At 37.6% G+C, this 25327-nt stretch overlaps 1 pseudogene; it reads right to left on the bottom strand.

The window, feature by feature from the left end:
• Positions 1 to 590: 590 nt before the first annotated feature.
• On the bottom strand, positions 591 to 1484 carry LOC149178486 (NDR1/HIN1-like protein 6; annotated as a pseudogene).
• Positions 1485 to 25327: the final 23843 nt, after the last annotated feature.

Raw genomic sequence — 25327 nt, 5'->3', positions numbered from 1 at the left:
TATATGTATTTGAATTTTTCTCTTTTCCTTATATAAAGAGATATTTTTTCAACCTATAAAAAAAAATAACAATACGAATACTCTTTCTTCTTTTTTCCATATAACCTTCTCGTTTAAAAATTTTCACTCTATAATTTTTTCTTTATAAAATATTAATATATTCTCCACACCCTTTAATAAAATGCCTCTATTTAGATTTTAACTTTTTCCCATTTCTTTATTGAGTTTTATTTAATTTTAACTTTGGCTTAACCCAAAATAATCTTTTATACCATACTATTAAACGTTAAAGTGATATTGTTTATTGTATAACAATCTGATTTGTATAGCTTTAAAATTCATTTATATGTAATTAACATAAAACTCTGTATTTGACCTTCCACTAAGGTATACTTTCATTTATACCCTTTCAAATTAGAGCTGTTCCTATACTCTCGATAATAATGCTTTCATTTATGAAGTTTGTGGCAAAATGAACAGAATTTGGTTTCACCCTATGATGTATTTCCCGCAGTTATATTATATGACAAAGTTCAGACAACATGGGTTCGTGTAGAGGAACAAGAAACAGTGAAGGAACAAGGCCCGATTTAATTTACAATGCGGCAGAAGCTGCAACTTGCTTGTAGCACATGCGTTCCTGTACAGCAACAACGAACAGTGAATGAACAAGGCACGATTTCATGTACAATGCGGCAGAAGCTGCAACTTCGTTGTAGCAGATGGGGTTTTTCTACGAACAGTGGCACCGCGCGAACTGTTATCTTCCATAACTTCAACTTCCCAACCTTTATCTTCACGGGAACATCGCCTTCAATTTCAGGGGAATGCCCGCCTGATTTATCTGCGCATTGAGCGTAGACTTCATGGCTTTGGTGAGCTTAGCACCGGTCCCACCGAGTTCCACTTCCAACAAAGTGGTGTTCTTGTGGCCCTGGTAGAATACTAGCAGGAAGTCTGTGCAAGGCTTCGAGCCTGAATACAAAACTGCGAGAGGGCTGTTGTCCAGATAATATATACCGATCCTCTTGTTGAGATTCCGGGCCTTTATTTTCACATTGAATTGGCAATTTGTACTGAAATCGACGGGGTTGATGGTGAAATTAGTAATATGGATGCTGTCGACAGAGTATTTCGGGATCTTGGGCCAGAAGACCAAGTATAGAACGCCACAGGCGAGCGCAATTAAAAAGCAAATGGTGCAACACAAGCAGCGGCAACAGGAGCACCAACGCTTGGGAGGCAGTGACAAGTATCTGGGATGCTCTCTTCTGGAGATAACCTGGTCCTTTGGAATCTTTAACTCTCAGCGGGATCGACTCCGCCCTTCTTAGACGAAAGATTGCTGGAATTGGGCACCAATGGAGCGCTCGGCTTCTCGTTTACATATTCGCCTGCATCCTTCTCGACATCTGCAGTCATCGGGTAGATTCTCTGTTTATCTGCCATCATGGCACTGGGCCCCGAGCTGCGAACAAAGCGATATGAACCGATTTAGGCCAACCAGATTTGATCTTGGGCGTCCCTGAAGCTTAAACTGGACCGACTTAAGCCGACGAGACTCGATCTTGGGGCTCCTGAAACTTAAAATGAATCGACTTAGGCCGACGAGATTCGATCCTGGGGCTCCCGGAAACTTAAAGTCCTTCACGCAATGATGGGAATGAATTCTGCAGGCGCGGAGCATCCACAAAAGAGATGTTAGTTAACGGCAACCAGTGTTTCCAATCTACGTTTTGGAAAGTGAGGGAATGTAGCATAGGTAGCCGGGTGGAAAAACTGAGTAACGAAGCTACCTGCAGCAGTTGGAGCGGTTTGTATCGTGTACCAGTTTCGAACCACGTTCTTATGCATTGTTCTGTGTATGTGCTTCGGCAACAAGCGGGCTGAGGAGACCCTGTTATCTGTACAGGGCATCATGTCGGAGCTCTCCCTGATCAACTGACGAAATCTTACCAATTCCAGAGTTCTTCTATCGTCGATAATGGGCATGGTTCGCATAGAGGTTTGGGTTTTTGAAGGAAATGAGGGCGGGGTTGATTTTCCAGAATGAATTCAAATTTGAATTTCATTAGCCCGCGCATAACAAAAGCATGGCGTACTATCAACGCAATTTCTGGGATCCATCATGGATGCATAAGTCATGGTGGATGAATGCGAATACATACAGAGACATCGACACATTCTTTTATTAATCGGAATCTGTTCGTCGGGAAAGGATGCACACGGGTTGACAGCCATAGCCGATGTCAGAACCCGTCTCCCAAGACTGTCGTTAGAGTCTCTTAAGAGTGCATTAACTTTTTTAACTTTTCTATGGGATAAGAAATATGAGTTGCCTTCACATACTATCTTCTATTTCTCAACAGAAAAGCAAAGAACGGAATTCCTCCAGAATGGCCTTTCCTAGGGATTCTACCATCTATACGATTGAATTTCACAAATGCTGATGGGATGCGGTATTGCCGAAGGCCTTCCGCAAACCACTGTCCGTACCAGCAATCCAGCAAATGTGGAGTACATTCTCACAACTAAGTTTTCAAGTTTTCCAAAGGGTCCCACTTTCAGACGCGCGTTTATAGATGTTTGCGGCGACGGAATGTTTAACGTCAATCAAGAAGTACGGATTCATCAAAGAAAGGTACAACCTTGGTCAATTGGGGTTTATATGATGTATTAATGTTGTACAATCTTGTTCCATGGGGTTTATAGGATGTATTACAACATTAATAGTATAGATTTAGATTTAGGATCTATTATAATATTAATAGTTTTTAGATTTATAAATTTATGTAGGTTATAGATTTCAAGAATATTTTAGATATAAATAAAGTTAATGGTTTAACTTTGTAAAATTACAAAATATTTCCAAAATTACAATGAACTTAAAAATAGCCTCACTATATATATTGAGTTTACTCAGTAATATGTTGTTACCCTGTATATTTGAATAACCCATCTATAACATTATGGGATTTCATTTTATACTCCACCAGTGTAATAGTGAATAATAATCTTATCACTAGAGTGGCCATATTAATTTTTTCTGGTGAGGTATAGTAAACTTGTTATTTTTTATAATGAGATATAATAACTTAACTAGAAGTTGTCTCCCTGCTTATAAGTAGTGGACTCAGACTGGTAGACATTATTTTCTTATGGTAAGGTATAATAATCTTGTTAGTTTCTTATAATGAGATATAAGAACCAGAGAAATTGTTAAACAGCAAGTCCCTGCCCACAAGTAGTGGACTCAGAATGGTAGACCTTCCCATAAAGCCTAAGCCTACTCTATCGAGTTAGACCAAAACTTCATATGAGGAGCACGCTCAGCTCATGATTTAGATTGGCCTGAATTGGTTAAGGCAATAGTACTGATCGCGGTTTTTGATGAGTAACGGAGAATGGGCAGCATTATTATGTTAACCCACTAGTTAAGCTAATAGCTCGTTGGAATTGCAAAGGCCTCTCCTTTAAGCATGCAGAGGCAGCAACCTATCAGTTGATTAATAGGGGTGGGCTATCAAAAGGTAAAATTGTGTTGAATTATCTGAATTTGTTGGTTTAAATTGCTGTGCATTTCTATTTTATCATTTTCTAATCTCTAAATTTATGTATGGTATGGCAGATTGACATCATATGTGAGAATCATGGCGAAAATACAGTTGTTTCAAAAAGGCAGGGCGGCCAAATCAAGTACACTGCGGATGAAGAATATAATAGCAAAACCATGGCCACGAAAGAATACAAAGTGGATCCATGTCAACATAATATCGCAGCCACGAGGCTTGATAATCTTTCCTAGAAAATCACCGACGGATTCATATAGAAAATGTAATTGTCTTGTCTGTAGTATTAGATTTTGAAGATAAATAAATTTGATTTTTCTTTGACCTTCATTTTCCTTCTCTCTGATAACCGTAGCAAGTATGTGAAACAAAGTATACTGAGCAAAATCAACATATCAACCTAGGCTTTAGAAGGTTTTGATGAACAGTTGGCTTTCACTAGCGTTGACAGCAGTGGAACATGAACATGCAGACATGATCTATGAAACAATTCGTATCGCAATGGGACAGGCCAGTCTGTAACCATTAGAAAGCAGGTAGCGAGCATTAATGTGCAGAATATTGAGTCAAATAGTTGTCTGCTAACAGACTTTGTATTCACTGCCCATAATTCCGTGCAGTGCAGGTACCATCCCAACGGCATATACATAGTTACCATATCCGTACATAGTTACCATCCCATCCCAACGGCATATGTACATAGTTACATTCATATAAATAGTTACCATATCCTTGCATCCCCAATACTAAGGAGGCACCATGGATGGACAAATATTAATGCGACAGATAGCATCATTTTATTCATTTTATTTAATGAGAAGCTAACATCCGTATCTACTTTATTTAATGAGAAGCTTACATCTGAAAAAAGTGAAAACCAGAGAGCTTTGGATTCTACAAATGTCAAGACTCTGAAGCTACTCTCTGAAACTAAAAGTCAAGGGAGCTAAGAAAAGGATTTGAAGTTGTGTGCCATGCTGACATTCAGATTTCTGTAGGAAGTGGAGTTTCCGAAGCCCTAGTCAAGGAAACCTGGGAATCCATTCTACAGGTTTATGTCTGTTTTACAAAGACGTGTTAAAACTGAAATGATTATACTTTCATGTTGGAGGCGTTTATAAATAAGATTCAATCAGTTGACAATTTGTTTTTTTTGCGTACTTTTTGCAATTTTAAGAATCGATAACTACTCTTTTGAGATTTTAGAAGTCTCTTAACTTATTTAAATGACGCAATCAAACAATGTTTTACTACTGCAACCTGATAAATTACACCAAGTTCATATAATTTAATTACTGTTTAGATGACCTTCTCATATAAAGATCACATTGGCGACACAAAAGCATTTTACCATTAAACCTGTCTATTCTTCAAAAATCTTCGCGTCCGCAAAGTTGCAAACTATAGCAAAGTGGTGGGAGGGGAAGAACAATTTCACTTTGAAAATTAATTGGTGCGCATGTTAGGAGGACAATCAAACCACAAGTGTCTCAACCATATATCCAACGGTTTGAGACACCCCTGCCATACTGGAGTTTAAAGGGGGTCTCTCGTTCAAGTGTTGGTTTTGAATCAATATTTTATCCATTGTTTCTGACTGTATATGACAGTACGAACCCAGGGAAAAGTTTCGATGAGAGGTTCGGACATTATATAATGGGGTGATAAGACACATCTTAGAATATAATTTAAAAATAACAAATATTCTTGAAACGGGAGTCGATGGTTTTGATGAAGAGTTGCTATATTTAATTTAATTTTAGAAAAAATCGTATTTTCTATGACATGGTTAATTTTAATCAAAGACTTTTAAAAACTAGAGTTTAAGTTGTTTAATTTATAGAATCAGAGTGCTTTAAAAGGTTTTTCAGGGTGTTGAATCTATTTATGTATTAAAAAATGTATTTTAAATAAAAAAATCACATTCTTTCTTAAAATTGTTTTGTTAAATTCCAATGAAAATGTTAGGCTATCCCTAGTGTAAATAGTTAAAAGGAAAAAAGTGTAAATAATCTATGGTAAATTCATTTATATTGATTATGGTTGAAAATTGAGAAGGCATTGAGGGACTAGTAAAAAAAATTTAACACTCACATCTTTTTGCGAAATGTTAGGAATTTTTAAAGGCTTTGTATAATTATGATAAGTTTTGGAGTTTTGAGTATTTGGTTAGAATCTTACAAAAACATTTTGGTGAAATTTTGATATTTGTTCTTCAAAATGTGGTTTTGATTACATATAGATTCAACACCATAAAAAATCCTTGGAACCTTTGGATTGTGGAGAGTTCATAATTAGAACTTTGATTCCGACATATCCTTGCTCAACAAAAAACGCCCAAAAACATATCACAAATAAAATATGCAGAGTATAAATAAACTATAATTGATAATAATATAGCTATTAATATTAGGCAAGTCTTTCTTTTGACTATCCATTAGTTGAGCTTTAACCAATATATTTGATAACGTTTAACTTTATATATATATATATATATATATATATATATATATATATATATTTTTTTTTAACCTTAGTAAAAAAATTGTAATCATCTCATTAATATTATTGAAAAACAAATTTGTAATCATCTCATTGGTTCATATTTTGAAGGTTTTATTTCCACCTTCATGACATGTGCATTGGAGCATAATCAAATAATAATTGTTTTACCCAAATTCTATACTACCAAGTTGTACAACTTCCATCAATATCATTACTCTCAGTCATATTTCCAAACAATTGATTGTTATTTTGGAGGGAGGTATGTGATATGCTATTATCAATTCCTTCTTGACCTTTACCTTTAGTTTGTGCCATATTAAATTTTGGTTTCTTGCTCATTTCCTTCATAGTTATTTGGTTTGTTTATTTAGTTAGTATGTATGTGGGGTTGCATGATCAAATGCAAAATTTTCTTTTAATTATATTTGCCAAATCCATGGAAGATAAGTATTACGATTATTTTATTTAATGTGATATTATGGATTAGATTAAAATATTAATTAGCATTAAATAAAGTTTATTAAGTAATTAATATTGGATAAATGTAAAGTAATTTATAATATTTAATAGTTGATAAAATTTCATTATCACGATTTTATTATTTCTTTCTTATATAAATTTTATAAATTTCCACCTAGGTTTAAATGTTGGGCGGTTGGTTGGAATAATGCCTTAATAATTGTTTATATAAATATTGTTGTATTGATTTACACCCTTGTGAACTCTTAAGTGAATTGTCATGACCCCGTAAAACATGTAATTATGAAAGTTACTATGGTAAGAAACTAATGTGAACTGTTAATTACTGTGTTAAATGATATTATTTTATTTATGAAATGGAAGATATTTTGGAAAAATGCTGGCAGTCTCCTAAGGGAGGATTTCTAAAGAAAAGAAACAGTTATAAAACTGAAAAAGAAACTAACCCTTCAGCCAGGAAAAGTCCTGGGAGGGAAACCCCTGGTCTGTTGTGACAGAGAGGGAGAGAGAAATTCGAGGAAAAGAAAAGAGAAAGAAAAGGAGGGTTAAGTCTGGTAAGGACCAGATAACCCTAGCACAACAGTGCATGAGTCTTGTTGAGGGCTGCAGGCCTGCAAGACAGCTCGGGGGGAGAATCCAACGTATCGATGGATCTCATGGTTGGGTGGATAAGAGCAAGTATGTAAATTGCAGGTGAACTTCTGGAGCGATAACTCTGGTGCCTAATAGACCAGGTATGCGTTATTCACCTGAATTAGACTACTGTATTAGTATGCTGGGTGCTTAGAAGGAAAGTATGGTTGCACCTGAAGTTTTGTTGCTAACTAGATGGAACAGTATACATATAATATCTTAAACAGTTTCTAAGAGTGCCTAGAACTGGCTACTCAAGACAAATAGAGATTATCTGCTACATTCTTGCATGGTAACTGTAAAGAAGACGATGCATGATAACTGTAAAGAGAACAATGCATGATATCTGTAAGAAAACGATGCATGATAACTGTAAAGAGAACAATGCATGATTTCTGTAAGAAAACGATGCATGATAACAGTAAAGAGAACAATGCATGATATCTGTAAAAGAAAGATGCATGATAACTGTAAAAATAATGATGCATGCTAACTGTAAAGGAAACGATGCATGCTAACTATATAAAAGCGATGCATGTAATTATATAGAAACTAATGCTCATTACTGTATGGAAAGTCGAAGCATAGAAACGTTACAATGATCCTGAAAGATCATAACCATATGCAGAGCACGTGAGTGCGTAGTGGAAATGTATTATACTATTCAACAGCGAGAGGGTTTCTGTACAAATATAACAGTATAATGATTATGGAAAACATCAGAACGACATATAAACCAGTCGTATTTCTATAACAGCCGAAGAGTATATTGAAACATTAAGTACAGTTCATAGTATAAAGTGAGGCCGTTTCAAAGTGAAACCATCGGGCCCTGTACCTAGGGTTTGGCCTCGATATGTATACGAAACAAGTAAAGACTACCACTGTATCAACGCAGAATACAACAGATAATAACATTAACATGATGTCACAGAACTGCTGTGGAAACGGCCGCTTAACCGCCGTATACAGCCATACATTGACAAGTTAACTTAGGGTTATTGGAGACGAAACCCTCAGAAGGATTATGTCTCGGCTCTGTTAAACAGAGGAATGAAATAACCTTAAACAAGACGAGCTCAAACCATTGGAAACAAGTTCATATGCATAGCGAAAAACAAGCTGTTGATACAAATTAACCAAATGAAAAAAACATGTACATCGTATTCAATAGGAAAAAGGAAATATTCATATATTAACAATGAGATAAATAAACCCCTGAAGGGTATAACGACAGCCTGTTCATTAAAATGTTCAGCGAGCCGAGATGGACTCGTGGTCTCTCATAAATACAGAGTAAACATAGTTAAACATTCTTGAGAATAAGAGAAAATGAAAGGGGTAAATATCCCGTCTTGAGTTGACTCGATTTGGTTCCGGCAAGGGAGGCCGTGAACCCTTAACAAATATACCCAAGTAGTGCCAAATAAATACAACATAAAACTGTAAACCAGAGAAGACGCAGGAACCGGCATGGGGAAAGCCGACCGCGCATCCTAACCAGGGTTTAGCCGAAGAAAGGAACCCTGAGACAATACATAGGAGAATTCCATGAGGAACCCCTCAGGCCGAGAGAATCGATACATGAAAATCATCCAGTTTAACTTCCGCCTATCGTATCTAACCAATGCTCTGTAACATTTTGTGAGAGAATAAATACCTGAGGATGCCTCGGCTGTATCACTTCTTCCCTGAGTGGTAGGAGGGATGAGAAACATCTACCTGCACATGAGAAATACATTGGAATTAACCGTGAATGCATTAACCAGAAATATGAAACCCTGACGAATCAGCGCACTGTATTTATATTTAACAATTGACAGTTGAAGGGAAAACGATGAATCGGCGGTCTGCAGTCATTAGATACCTGAGCTAGCTTGCCGAGACCTGGCATATGGTGCAGGGATGGAGCCGCTGAATGGAGCAAGGGTTCGGCCTCTCCTCCAGGTGCAAATAAACCCGGAATAAGCGACTCGGTGGTATATATGGAACCCGCTAAACCCTGAAGCAATATTAACCCTTAGATCTGTGCAAGTGATCCTCACCGTCCATCTGAATGGCGGTCTGGCGCGCGAACCCGGCGATTTCCCCAAGACTTCACATGGCCTCTGCACGGTGTTAGCCACCTGGCCAAGGTAGGTGAAGCCATTTAGTTTTCCGTTCACACCTGGCACCGGAAATAGATCGGAGAAGCAAGCCGATGGGCATGATCACCGTTGACCTCAACCTTATTATGAAAGTCGCCAATGATTCATAAACCATAAGCCAAGTGGAAAACCTTAAGTTAAGAGATTGGTAATTATATATATGTGTAATCATAGCAGCACGATTAGTGCTTTAATAAACGAACTGTATATATGTGTATATAGTTAGTCTATGATCGAATTTATGGAGGGTTATGTAAATAAAGGTTTACCATAATTTTTTTTTTATTTGGTATATTACCGTGGAGTTGTGACAATGTGGTATCAGAGCAGAGGTTTCAAAACTGTGGCCTCTGGAGCAGTAAGATCCAGCTGCATGGAAGATTATCATATAGTTCCTATTTGAGAAGGAATTAATTCAGCTAACTGTTTTTCTGTTTATTAATTAGGAGATAAATACAGAAACAACAATCCGTTAACAGTCAACAATAAGATGGAGGAAATGCAGGGAGCTGACAGCATTCCTCGGGAAAATCCAGAGCTGTGGGTACAGCTTGGTGCGGAGACACGCAGTACCAATCTGGCGATACTCGAAACTGTTCAAGAACTGAAAAGAGAGATGGCACGATTGCGAGAAGACAACGCGCGTTTGACAGTGGAACAGGAAAGAATATTGAAGAGTCTGTCAGACAGACAAAATCCACCATTAGCCAATCCCAGTGCAGAACAACAAAGGGCAACTGAAGAACGGAATTATGCACCTGAAATCTCAGAGGAGAAGGAGGACCATTCTGACAATGTATTAGAGCAGCAGACTTCAAAGAGACAGAAAATGGAATTACAGGGAGAATTCCGGAAAATTAAACCTCCACATTTTGATGGAGAGCAGGAAGAAGCGACAGAGGCTTGGTTAATTAACATTAATAAGTATTTCCAGCTGTATGAGTATGATCAGAATCTGAAGGCGCGGCTGGCCATCTTCCAGCTACAGGGCAAAGCAACCCTGTGGTGGGAAGAAATCAAAATTGTAAAAGGAGTAAGTGAGCAGAACATAACCTGGGAAAAGTTTCAGAAGTACTTCAAGGAGAGATATCTAACTGAGCGTTTCTACGATGAGAAGGCACGGGAGTTCCATGATTTACGACTGGGACAGCAATCCATGGACGAGTTCATTAACCGCTTCACCTCCCTGCTTCGCTATGTACCATATATCAAGGAGGAGAAGGCCAAGGTGCAGAGATTTGTGAGCAGTTTACCAGCCTATATAAGAGAACGTATTGAGTTTGATAATCCCAGGACAATGGATGAGGCGATTCGTAAGGCAAGAATCTGTTATCAGCAAAACAAGCAGAAAGGAGACACTTCAAATAAAAGGTGGAATGAAAGAAAAAGCAACAGAATTGCTGGTAATAACAAGGGAAGTCGTGGTAATGGCAGCAAGGGTGCTGGTAAGGGACAGATTGGCAGGAATATAGCAAAGAGTACCTTTCGGACTAAACCAAGTGAGAGCAGAATCAGTGAACCACCTGCCAGGTCCGACCTTGAAGGAATAACCCGACCTCCAGTTCAATGTTGGGGTTGTGGAGGACCGCATTATGTTAAGAACTGCCCTCAGCGTAAAGGAGTGGACCAAATATCTCAGATCCAAGAAGCATCGACTGTTGGGGAAGTGGCGCGCAGCGTACCAAGAATCAACGCAGCCTTGGATGACCGTCAAGCGGAATACCAACCGACCATGGTGGAGTTTGAAGGTAAAATTTCAAACCTTTCTATAGCTGTTCTTATAGACCCAGGAGCTACGTTGAGTTATGTTAGTCCAAAAATAGTAGAACAGTGTAAGTTACCTTCTGAAAAGTTCAGGAGTCCATGGCTGGTACAGCTAGCCACGGGAGCTAAGAGACGAGTCTTAGCCAAAGTTGGTAACTGCTCTTTCAGCATAGCTGGACAGCCAATTACAGCAGACCTGAATGTGCTCCCATTGGGATCCTACGACATCCTGATTGGTATGGATTGGCTGGAAAAGCATTGGTCGTTGGTAAACTGCAAGACCAAAACCATTTATTACAAGGATGACTTGGGACAGCAGCAAGAATTGCAGGGAATTAAACACCCTGTACAGATCCGGCCTATCACTGCTTCCCAGCTAGCTAAATGTCTCAGGAAGAAGTGTCAGATTTATGCTATCCAAGTTGGTTATGCAAACCAGAAGGACAAAACATCTGCATTGGACAATATTCCGGTAGTACAGGAATTTGTGGATGTTTTTCCGGAAGAGGTACCAAGACTGCCTCCAAAAAGGGATATAGACTTTACAATAGAGTTAACACCTGGGGCAGCCCCGGTGTCGCGGGCACCGTACCGGATGAGCGTACCCGAGTTGACAGAATTAAAAATGCAACTACAAGAGTTGCTGGATAAGAATTATATCCGCCCCAGCGTGTCACCGTGGGGAGCTCCAGTATTATTTGTCAAAAAGAAAGATGGAACTCTTCGTATGTGTATAGACTATCGTCAGCTGAACAAGCTCACTATCAAAAACAAATACCCCTTGCCTCGGATTGACGAACTCTTTGATCAAGTGAAGGGAGCAAAGGTATTCTCCAAGATCGATTTGCGATCTGGTTATCATCAGATCAGAATTAAAGAAGAGGACATTGCCAAAACCGCTTTCAGAACACGCTACGGGCATTACGAATTTGTGGTGCTGCCCTTTGGCTTGACCAATGCACCCGCCACCTTTATGTGTTTGATGAACAGCGTGTTTCACAGGTTTTTGGACAAATTCGTGCTGATATTTATCGATGATATTCTGATATATTCCCGTTCCTATGAGGAACACGAAGAGCACCTGAGAATGGTGTTGCAAACTCTTCGTGAACATCAGCTATATGCCAAGTTTAGTAAGTGTGACTTTTTCAAGGAGGAAATTCAATATTTGGGCCATGTGATTACTAAAGAAGGAATTGCGGTAGATCCTGAGAAAATAAAGACTATCATGGAATGGCCCATACCCAAGGATGTAGCTGATATCAGATCCTTTATGGGACTAGCTGGCTATTATCGAAGGTTTGTGGAAGGTTTCTCAAGGATAGCCTACCCTATCACTTCTTTGCAGAAAAAGGGAAAGGCGTTTAAGTGGACAACGGAATGTCAACAGAGCTTTGATCGGTTGAAGCACCTACTCACCACTGCACCCATCTTGAGTATAGCTGATCCTAATAAGGATTACGTTGTGTGTACTGATGCAAGTAAAGAGGGTGTAGGAGGAGTATTAATGCAGGAAGGGAAAGTAATTGCGTATGAATCAAGAAAATTAAAAGATCATGAGCAGAAATATTCTGCTTACGATCTAGAATTAACAACTGTTATTCATGCGCTGAAAATGTGGCGACATTACCTCTTGGGGAGGAAATTTCTGTTGTTGACAGATCACCACAGCTTGACCAATTATTTCAGTCAACCTACCTTGAATGCAAGACAAGGTCGTTGGGCAGATTTCCTAAGTGGATTCGACTTCGAGATTAAGCACTTAAAAGGCAAAGAGAACCGGGTGGCTGATGCATTGAGTCGAAAGGTGCAGTGTTTGTGTGAACTTTCAGTCAGCAAGTGGCGAAACTCTCTGTTTGAGCAGATTAAATCAGCAGCAAATCAGGATGCTGAATACCAACAGTTAAAACAGCAGGTACAACAATCAGTTAATGAAAAATTACAGCAAGGATATACACTGGACAGTGCTGGCATGCTGTATTTTAATAAAAGATTATATGTACCTGATTCAAATGACCTTAAGAACCTGATTTTGGACGAGTTCCATACCAGCCACTACACTGGCCATCCAGGGTACCAAAAGATGGTCACTGCACTTAGGAAGGAATATTTCTGGCCCAGAATGAAGAAGCAAGTGGTTGAGTATTTGGCAAAGTGTTTAGAGTGCCAGCAGATTAAGGCAGAACATCAGCATCCGGCTGGGCTATTGCAACCTTTGCCTATTCCGGAATGGAAATGGGAAACCATTTCCATGGATTTTATAACCGGTCTGCCACGAACGAAGAAAAACCATGATTCCATCATGGTGGTGGTTGATAAGTTGAGTAAAGCGGCACACTTCATACCCGTGCAGTCCACTTATAAGGCGGTGCAAATTGCTCACCTTTTTATGCAGAATGTATTCAGACTGCATGGGCTACCGAAAGTAATCATTTCAGACCGGGATGTAAAGTTCACATCCACCTTTTGGAGGACGTTGTTCGCTGAGTTAGGAACACAGCTGAACTTTAGCACAGCCTACCACCCGCAGACCGATGGTCAAACCGAGCGAGTAAATCAAGTGTTGGAAGATATGTTGAGAGCGTATGTGATGATGAAACCAAACCAATGGGAAGAGTATTTACATTTGGTTGAATTCGCATATAACAATGGATATCATACCTCGACACAGTTAAGCCCCTTTGAGGTTCTGTATGGGCGAAAATGCCGCACACCCTCAAGTTGGGGTGGACCTGAGGATAAGCTGAGTTTGGGTCCGGAAATGCTTAAAGAAATGGAAGACATGGTGAAAAGGGTGCGTGCCAACTTGAAGGCTGCACAGGACAGGCAGAAAAGTTTTGCGGACAAGAAAAGAAGGTTTAAAGAATATCAGGTTGGTGACCATGTGTTTGTGAGGATCCAAGCCAGAAGAAGCACACTGCAATGGAGCGGATGTGCTAAGCTGGCTCCTCGGTACTTTGGACCTTTTCAGATCTTGGCTAGAGTGGGGCCGGTGGCTTACCAACTCGCCTTGCCAAGCCATATTAGAATTCACAACGTTTTCCACGTTTCTGTTCTAAAGAAATATGTATACGATCCTAAACATGTGATCAAATGGCAAGATGTTCGGGTAAGAGTTAATCCCGTTGTTTTGAACATGTGGATATATTTAATGTAAACTGATTAAAATATTGATTGTCTGCAGGTCGAACCGGAAGGCGAGGTTCTGGTCGAACCACAGAGCATTCTCGACCGGAGAGAAGTGCGGCTGCGGAAACGGGTTATTACCCAAATTAAAGTGCTGTGGCAGCACTATGGGCCTGAGGAGGCTACTTGGGAAGACGAGGAACTTATGAGGAAAGTTTACCCGGACTTATTTAAAGGGAATAGACATCGGGACGATGTCCAATCCCAGGGGGGAAAGATGTGATGACCCCGTAAAACATGTAATTATGAAAGTTACTATGGTAAGAAACTAATGTGAACTGTTAATTACTGTGTTAAATGATATTATTTTATTTATGAAATGGAAGATATTTTGGAAAAATGCTGGCAGTCTCCTAAGGGAGGATTTCTAAAGAAAAGAAACAGTTATAAAACTGAAAAAGAAACTAACCCTTCAGCCAGGAAAAGTCCTGGGAGGGAAACCCCTGGTCTGTTGTGACAGAGAGGGAGAGAGAAATTCGAGGAAAAGAAAAGAGAAAGAAAAGGAGGGTTAAGTCTGGTAAGGACCAGATAACCCTAGCACAACAGTGCATGAGTCTTGTTGAGGGCTGCAGGCTTGCAAGACAGCTCGGGGGGAGAATCCAACGTATCGATCGATCTCATGGTTGGGTGGATAAGAGCAAGTACGTAAATTGCAGGTGAACTTCTGGAGCGATAACTCTGGTGCCTAATAGACCAGGTATGCGTTATTCACCTGAATTAGACTACTGTATTAGTATGCTGGGTGCTTAGAAGGAAAGTATGGTTGCACCTGAAGTTCTGTTGCTAACTAGATGGAACAGTATACATATAATATCTTAAACAGTTTCTAAGAGTGCCTAGAACTGGCTACTCAAGACAAATAGAGATTATCTGCTACATTCTTGCATGGTAACTGTAAAGAAGACGATGCATGATAACTGTAAAGAGAACAATGCATGATATCTGTAAGAAAACGATGCATGATAACTGTAAAGAGAACAATGCATGATTTATGTAAGAAAACGATGCATGATAACGGTAAAGAGAACAATGCATGATATCTGTAAAAGAATGATGCATGATAACTGTAAAAAGAATGATGCATGCTAACTGTAAAGGAAACGATGCATGCTAACTGTATAAAAGCGATGCATGTAATTATATAGAAACTAATGCTCATTACTGTATGGAAAGTCGAAGCATAGAAACGTTACAATGATCCTGAAAGATCATAACCATATGCAGAGCACGTGAGTGCGTAGTGGAAATGTATTATACTATTCAACAGCGAGAGGGTTTCTGTACAAATATAACAGTATAATGATTATGGAAAACATCAGAACGACATATAAACCAGTCATATTTCTATAACAGCCGAAGAGTATATTGAAATATTAAGTACAGTTCATAGTATAAAGTGAGGCCGTTTCAAAGTGAAACCATCGGGCCCTGTACCTAGGGTTTGGCCTCGATATGTATACGAAACAAGTAAAGACTACCACTGTATCAACGCAGAATACAACAGATAATAACATTAACATGATGTCACAGAACTGCTGTGGAAACGACCGCTTAACCGCCGTATACAGCCATACATTGACAAGTTAACTTAGGGTTATTGGAGACGAAACCCTCGGAAGGATTATGTCTCGGCTCTGTTAAACAGAGGAATGAAATAACCTTAACAAGACGAGCTCAAACCATTGGAAACAAGTTCATATGCATAGCGAAAAACAAGCTGTTGATACAAATTAACCAAATGAAAAAAACATGTACATCGTATTCAACAGGAAAAAGGAGATATTCATATATTAACAATGAGATAAATAAACCCCTGAAGGGTATAACGACAGCCTGTTCATTAAAATGTTCAGCGAGCCGAGATGGACTCGTGGTCTCTCATAAATACAGAGTAAACATAGTTAAACATTCTTGAGAATAAGAGAAAATGAAAGGGGTAAATATCCCGTCTTGAGTTGACTCGATTTGGTTCCGGCAAGGGAGGCCGTGAACCCTTAACAAATATACCCAAGTAGTGCCAAATAAATACAACATAAAACTGTAAACCAGAGAAGACGCAGGTACCGGCATGGGGAAAGCCGACCGCGCATCCTAACCAGGGTTTAGCCGAAGAAAGGAACCCTGAGACAATACATAGGAGAATGCCATGAGGAACCCCTCAGGCCGAGAGAATCGATACATGAAAATCATCCAGTTTAACTTCCGCCTGTCGTATCTAACCAATGCTCTGTAACATTTTGTGAGAGAATAAATACCTGAGGATGCCTCGGCTGTATCACTTCTTCCCTGAGTGGTAGGAGGGATGAGAAACATCTACCTACACATGAGAAATACATTGGAATTAACCGTGAATGCATTAACCAGAAATATGAAACCCTGACGAATCAGCGCACTGTATTTATATTTAACAATTGACAGTTGAAGGGAAAACGATGAATCGGCGGTCTGCAGTCATTAGATACCTGAGCTAGCTTGCCGAGACCTGGCATATGGTGCAGGGATGGAGCCGCTAAATGGAGCAAGGGTTCGGCCTCTCCTCCAGGTGCAAATAAACCTGGAATAAGCGACTCGGTGGTATATATGGAACCCGCTAAACCCTGAAGCAATATTAACCCTTAGATCTGTGCAAGTGATCCTCACCGTTCATCTGAATGGCGGTCTGGCGCGCGAACCCGGCGATTTCCCCAAGACTTCACATGGCCTCTGCACGGTGTTAGCCACCTGGCCAAGGTAGGTGAAGCCATTTAGTTTTCCGTTCACACCTAGCACCGAAAATAGATCGGAGAAGCAAGTCGATGGGCATGATCACCGTTGACCTCAACCTTATTATGAAAGTCGCCAATGATTCATAAACCATAAGCCAAGTGGAAAACCTTAAGTTAAGAGATTGGTAATTATATATATGTGTAATCATAGCAGCACGATTAGTGCTTTAATAAACGAACTGTATATATGTGTATATAGTTAGTCTATGATCGAATTTATGGAGGGTTATGTAAATAAAGGTTTACCATAATTTTTTTTTTATTTGGTATATTACCGTGGAGTTGTGACATGAATATATATGTAGATACCAATAATTTCATTCTAACCCTAGAAAATATCTTAAAAATAGAGAAATTCTGACACACTCTTTCATGTATTTAATATCCTCTCTTTTAATTTTAATAAAATATATAATAAAATTATTATTTTTTATTTAATTTAATGAAATAATTTTAATATAATCAATTCTTAGTTAAACTTTGTCTTTTAGATAGTCTTTCTTCCTTTAACCTTACAACCCTATTCGAAGTCAAGGGCCTTTACAAATAGAATAGATAGTTTATAAATACATTATAATTGATAATAAGATAAATATAAAAATTATTAGTCCCTGCTAAGGCAATTGATTTGATTTATAAATAGACTCCTAAAAATTATTTTATAAATAAATAATATTTTGTAACAAATTCTTAACCCATATATTATTATTTTAATTAATTTAAAGATTATTCTTACTATATTAAAAATTAATATATAATTATGATAATAAATTTTTAATCACTACTATATAACAAAATATATAATATTTTAATAAATAATTCTTAAAGGCTAATAAAATATTATTTTATTTACCTTAATAACTAATTCGCTAATGGTTAGTTTTCAACAATTAAGTGTGGCAAATGGATACAAATATATTCACCTTATACTATATTCACTTTTATACTTTCCGCTTTCGCAAAAACCTCTCCATCCTCTTTTGCGCTATGTCATTAACATAGCTACCATAAACTAATAATAATAATAATAATATCGCAATTGCCATCCTCTCTATTTGCTGCTTCACTGTGTTCCCACGTGCTCGGAAAGCAGAAATCACAAATCGCAAAGCATGACATGAATGGTGTGGGTTGATTTGGGATCAATTTAATATTTATAGGTCTCAAAGGCTCAAATTTCGTTCGCGAAACCTGATAGCCATTTCCTTCCTCAAATTTTCAGTGGTCCCGTTTGGTTGCATCTAAGGTATTTTTACATGGCTTTCAAAACTCTGTTAGGCTCGCCGACATTTTGTGTAGAGACCAGGAAACACATGGTGGACTGTGTAGATGAAATGGTTGAATGGTCGGGTGCCTGCTTTGAATGGATGGATATTCATTAGGTATACTAACGGCTAGTTTTCAATAACTAAGTGTGGGCAATAAAATTCCGTCAGTGTGGGCAATAAAATGCAGTGAATGGATATTCATTAGGTATGCTAACGGCTAGTTTACAATTAGGGAAATAAAATCCCGTTTAGTCTCGGCAATAAAATTTCGTTTAGTCTGTATATTCATATGACAAGTCAAGTAACAAGTTCCATTTAAACTAAATTGCGCCATGTAAAAAACTTAAGTATGGTTTAATTTTGTCTATTATGTCAAATTTATGTAATTGGTAAAGGATTTTTTAAGATACAAGACTAAATGTAAAATGTTTATGTTTCATTTCTTCTCTAGAATTATGTTTTGAGGGAGTTGTTTTTAGTGGTTAGGTGAATTATGGTTTGAGGGAGTTGTTTTCAATTGTGAGGTTGCATTTTGTTGTATTTGTTAATGAATTTCAATGAAATTATATAGATGTGTGTTATTTTGAATAGAATAAATTAAAAATCAGATAAATTTAAATTTTTAATAAATTTATTTTTCTTTTAAATTAAGGTTTTGTTTTTCTCTTTTAAATGAAATAAAATTTTACTTTGATTTTTTTTCCCTTTTCAAATTCCCATAATTTAGATATTCTTAAAATAAACTAAAACTACTATAATCACGTTTTCTATTAACAACAGACTATATCTTTAAACAAATTTTCCTTAAAAATTAGAGTTCCTTTTCAAATTCCCATAATTTAGATATTCTTAAAATAAACTAAAACTACTATAATCACGTTTTCTATTAACAACAGACTATATCTTTAAACAAATTTTCCTTAAAAATTAGAGAAAAAAGAACAAGAAAAAAATAAACTTATATTTAAAATTTATTAATTAATTAATTTTTAAATTATATTATAATCTTTCTAAATATATATATATATATATAAAATATGGTTGAAAATAAACTCTGTAATTTATTATTTAAGAAAAATTTTAACGGATATGTTTCTACAGTATATCACTTTCGTGTGCACTTTTGCAGTTGTTTATATTCTCCAGCAGCAATAGAATATAAAAACAATGTGGATCAAAGGAAAACAATCACAAATGAAATATGTTTTGTTATAAGAAAGTTGTCTAGTTTGATCAGAGAATTCAGAATATGTAATCCAAAAAAGAAAAGATAGAAAATCGATCCAGTAGTACTCTTTTATATATGTTTCTACAGTATATCACTTTCATGTGCACTTTTGCAGTTTATATTCGTCAGTTTCCCGGCCTTCACGTACTATCTTCTATTTCTCAACAGAAAAGCAAAGAACGGAATCCCTCCAGAATGGCCTTTCCTAGGGATTCTCCACTCATTGTTTATACATTTCAACCATCTTTATGATTGGATTTCACAAATTCTGATCAGATGCGGTGGAACTTTTATTGCCAAAGGCCTTCCGCAAACCACTGTCCTTACCAGCAATCCAGCAAATGTGGAGTACATTCTCACAACTAAGTTTTCAAGTTTTCCAAAGGGTCCCGCTTTCAGTCGCGCGTTTACATATGTTTTCGGTGACGGAATGTTTAACGTCGATGCAGAAGTATGGATTCATCAAAGGAAGGCGTCTGTGGTTGAATTTAACTCTGTATCTAGTCTCACTTATGGGTTGAAGTCCGTACAAGACTCCTTGCGCCAAAATCTGATACCTATTCTGCACAACATCATATATTCCAAAGGAAACGCGATCCATCTTCAAGACATGCTCTTTCGTTTCACGTTTGACAACATTTGCAAAATTGCGTTTGGGGTGGAAGTGGGGTGTTTATCTCCATCTCTGCCGGCCATTCCCTTTGTCAAAGCATTCGACGAAGCTATTGGAGCATCCTGTAGTCGATTTAGAACGCCTATATATTTGAGAAAGATCATGTAGTAGATTTAGAACGCCTATGTAGTCGATTTTTTAGAGCTTTTGGGTCTCAAATTTGGCATAAAAATTTGAGGTGAAATTTAGATTTGTGTTATTTAAATTGGTTTTTTTTTGCTGTATATATGTATTTAGCACCCTCAAAAACTTTTAGGGCACTTAGATTGTGCAGGGTTACCTATCAAACTTGTGATTTCAATAAACAAACAAAATGATTAGTAGAACAAACCTAATTCAAATCCCGAAGAAATTAGAATGCAATTACTTAATCAAACAAACCAAAAGCTATGAGAATATAAAGAGAATTTCTATCTGCTAAAAATGAAACATAAATCCTTGCCGGTTGAAGGGGCCCTCCACAGACAATCACGCAATTGATCAAACACTTAACCACACATGAGAAAATAAGATGATTCTTTTATAAAGAGAGCATTAAAAACAGAGTTTAAGTCTCATTGTCGCGTCCTTACTTAACAACCTTTTCATTTCCACTGAGAGACATATTTATAGAGATCATAGCAATAAATTGTTCAGAGCTATACGCCTGATCCATATCAACAGAAACTATAATTAACTTGGAAATATATCATAACATAATTTTTCTCATGATTTTCTATTATCAAAGAAAATCATGAGGCATAAATCTTGTTCTCGCTTGCCTATTGCCAACTACAGAGGCTGACTTCATCTTTGACCACATCACTAGGACTTGCTTCCATTGATCTGGTTCATGAGAGTTGGAGGAAATCAATGAGTGTGTCAATTGCCACCTACTCATATATTTCACTTTCTAGATGACACCTTGGAACCTGTCAAACCACGAACTTGGCTGCAAAATCGTATATTAGCTGTAGAATCATTGCAATTTGGTAGCTGAAGTAAACATTAAACTAAATAATAAAGAACATTACCAATTTATGAAATAAAAGACAATTGAATACCTGCCATATCATAATTTTTGTGATTTGATGCCCAATGTGTGATTATGAAGGTAAAAGAGAAATAGATAGAGTGAAAAAGGGTGTAAAAAATAAGTGATTGTGAGGCTCAACAATATGCATAACAACACGTAAGCACTTGACATACATAAAAAACACATAACCAATCATACTCTCATGACGACACATTCCACAACAACACCATCAACCTTCACATGGCGACATCACTACAACCATAACCAACATTATGCATATGCAACAAGCACATAGACCACAAGCATGAGAACACATATGAAACCAACATGAATGCATGACCAACACACTGCCAATCCAGTATAAAGGGTGAATCATGCTCTGATACCACTCTATAACACCCTCCTCCCACATCTACCCAAGTAACTGGCCAACCGGGGTAAACATGTGACTATAGGATACTATGATCTGATTTAGCCTCCTCGGTCACCTTAAGGAAGTGGAACCAACAAAACATAATCAAATAGACCATCCACACATCCTACATAACCTCCAGGAGCTACCTCACCTTTCTAGGTGACTAATCCTTGAGTCGACTCAACAACTCAAGGACCTAGAGCCCTAGTCGCTCCCTTGCCAAGCCCTCCAAGAAACTGAGGGTCTGAATCGCTCCCATGAGCTTGCTTGAGTGCGACTATAGCCGTTTTCTGCTAGTGTTATGCCAACGATTGCGAGATTTAAGGCTAAATTCTAGGGCTAGGACCCGGTCATTGCCCAGAACTTCATGGAATTCACAGAAATGAGAAGAAAAATAGAGACAATGATGCCAATGCAAATTTTTAAACAAGGACTTGACTGGACCCCTACTAGCCATGATAGACATTTCGTCAAACATATCACAATTGTGCATTCTACAAGTTTAAACAACATGTCTGAGCATAGGGGTCTCATAATTATCTCAAAATCACTAAGAAGCATTAGTAACTTATCACATTAGCTACATTATCATCTATTAGGTCATATATTCATTTCTCATTCATTCACAAATCAAAACATGATGACAACCATACATTTTTACTATCATATAAAATATTCATAACCAACATATAAACAACATAAATAATGAGGATACAACAACAATTAATTCGACATATAATCCAATACATTTTATCATAAAATACCAAGGAAAGAAACTCTTATTATGGGACTACCATAGTTCCACCCGACCGTAGATTGGCTGAGCCAAGTCTCTCTTCATCCAATCACCCATGTTCCATAGTCCAAGCATGAATGTGGGACTCAAACCAAAAGAACCGACCAGGGCTTCCCAAGGATAAACCACCTCACCCCCACTAATAGAATCATGATTTACCATAATCCTCATCGGATCACTAGGCCATAAACAAGCATGGATGCCACTGGATTTCCCCACCTACACCGTGAGGAATTTTCTTGTCTCCTAGTCTCTAGGCTTTACCACAACCCACAATCCTATCCAGGGGTCACTAAGCCATAACTGAGACACCACCCTCCAGGCTTTACCATATATTTTGCCATTCGCCAGCAAGGATTCCTAGTCCTGATCAAGGGCAACCACCTCTAGGCTTTACCATATATCCCACCATTCACTGGTCGAGGATTCCTAGGTCCAGCGAGGCACAAAATACTTGGCTTTATCGCAACCCATAGTCTTGTTCAGGGGTCACTAGGTCAATGGCTTTACCGCAATCCATAGCCTGGTTCGAGGATCACTAGGCCATGTGTTCTTTATTTCAAACATCCACCTCACTTAGCTTCGAATCCAGTTCAACCAAAAAATGAGAACCCCATCTCACCATGGCTATTCGGAAATGGAAAGGCAAGGCTAAAGAACAATGTCACACTTGGAAAAACCCATGCCCATGACAGAAAGAGAACCAAGAACACACATGCATAACTATGCATGCCAAATCTAGCAAGGAAATCACACATGAAAATCGATACCTGCAAGTAAACCTGATGTAGCTACTTGATCTATTTTTCCTTGCTTGATCTTTTCTTCCTCTTTTCCTTCTTTGCCTTTCTTGATCCAATGTTGCAGTGCTCCTAGAAAAATCTAAGTGTCGAAGAGTGTGAGAGAGAGAGAATAGAGAGAGATCCAAAATTGAACTGATGAAAGGTACTAACTGGTCCTCAGAAGCCTTTTTATTCATGTGGTCTCTATTTTCTTCATTTTCACTTATTTCCTTCATTTTCCTCCTCACTTGCAACTTGTGACCTTTCACATTCCTTTTCTCCTAATTTCCATTTTTTTCATAAATAAATTGCCAAAAATGCCATTTTGCCTTTCCAAAGCCTTTGTCATTTCCTTTGCCAATTTCCTTATCCATAATAAACCAAATGAACACCCACACTAAGATGTTTTTCCCAACATTCATCTTGGAATAAGTGTCTCATAACCATGGTTATTATTTTTCCTTTATTAACTTTTTTTACATGTAATTTTCATCGGGGCTGTTACATAGACCTTCTATCAGAATAAAAAAAATTGCAGGAAATAAAGATACACAAAACTTATCAAAATATGAGATGACTTTTCCATCCACCTTGTCTCTCCTTCGAATGAGTCCGCTGCCATCAAACAAGTCATCTTCTTGCATTCACTGAATGATGAATCAGAGGGAAAATTATGTCAACTCTAAAATTTATGCATACCTCTCCTCACAGAGTATTCTTCTCTTCCTTCATATGCTCCTTTCCTTTTTGTATCCGTTCAGAATAATTAGGGAGGCTAACTATCTAAGAGATTAATTTTTTTAGCATCTTTTGTTATCATTTGGGAAAAGATTTAATTCTAAAGGAAATATTAAAATTTAATTTAATTTTTAATTAAGTTTTGTACATGGGGCACCCTCATATACTTTATAAAATTAATCATTCACTTGTGACTCCTGACATATTATTTGCTCATAATAAAAATAAAAATAAAAATATACAATATGGAATCTATTTTTCCTCCCATGTATGTCATCAATAAAGTGTGTGAAGATAGTAAAGCATCCATATAATATAATTATGTGCCTCATAAAAGTAGCCATCATATACAATTGTACTATAAAAATAATCCTTGTGCCTCCCATCCTATAAACCGCAAAAGAAAATGTATGCATCATGAAAAATATCCATCATACATAATGTTTCCTTGAAAATCCCTTGTATTTCCCATCAAAATATGCATGTGAATGACCATAAATCTCAACATATAAATATAACAACTTAGCCATAATATATCAACACATATCTCCATTAAACTACATGCCATCTACCATAAATATTTCAATATATAGTGTTGTCATTAAAAAAAAAAAAACATCATGCTAAAACTATACTGTGAAGTAGTGCTTAAAGTGTGCCAAAATCTAGAACTATTGTGTTGATAGTGCATCATATACATATGTTGTGAGAAAAATAAAAAAATTGTCACTATGAAACACATGCTAAAAAGAAAAGTGTATGCATCTCAAACCATGTAAACTATGAAAGCTCAAGATCCTTGTGTATCTTCTTGCCTTTATTGTTCTCTCTCTTACCGCAAGAATGTATTTCGAGGGACATATTATTTATAGAGTTTTCCCTCTTTTCACTTTTCTCTGCATTGGAGGTATGCGAGTGGGATGATGTGGCTCCAGATGAAGAGTGATCAGGGGTTGCAAGAGGGGGATGAAGCTTATCAATGACAAACTCAAGTGATGGTTGCAAAGGCTGATTATGTGGCAATATCATAACCTATGAAGCTACAGAGGATGCATATTGTGTAGAAGGTGAGTGTGAATATGAGTGATGGGAAATGGAGGACCATCTTGCATATCCTGAGGGATGCCCAATTGGATTTTTCATCCCATCCATTAAAGGTAAGAGGTTACATTGTGGATCTAAAGGCTATTTTGGAGGCAAATCTATAATGTTTGGATGCAGAAGAGGAATATTTTGTGAAGGTTGTGTGAATGTTTGGGGTTATAGAACTCTCAAATACAAATGTCTATTTTGTGTAAGTTTATTGAGGAATTCCTCAGAGTCAACACCAATTGAATGGAGAAATCAATCCTCTTGTTACGTT

This window comes from Pinus tabuliformis, chromosome 4_1 (genome assembly GCF_031772625.1).
Source record: "Pinus tabuliformis cultivar Carrire ecotype Pingquan chromosome 4_1, CPIR1, whole genome shotgun sequence".
NCBI classification, from domain to species: domain Eukaryota; kingdom Viridiplantae; phylum Streptophyta; class Pinopsida; order Pinales; family Pinaceae; genus Pinus; species Pinus tabuliformis.
Note: the sequence above shows the minus strand (reverse complement) of the source record. Positions and strands in the feature narration are given on the sequence as shown.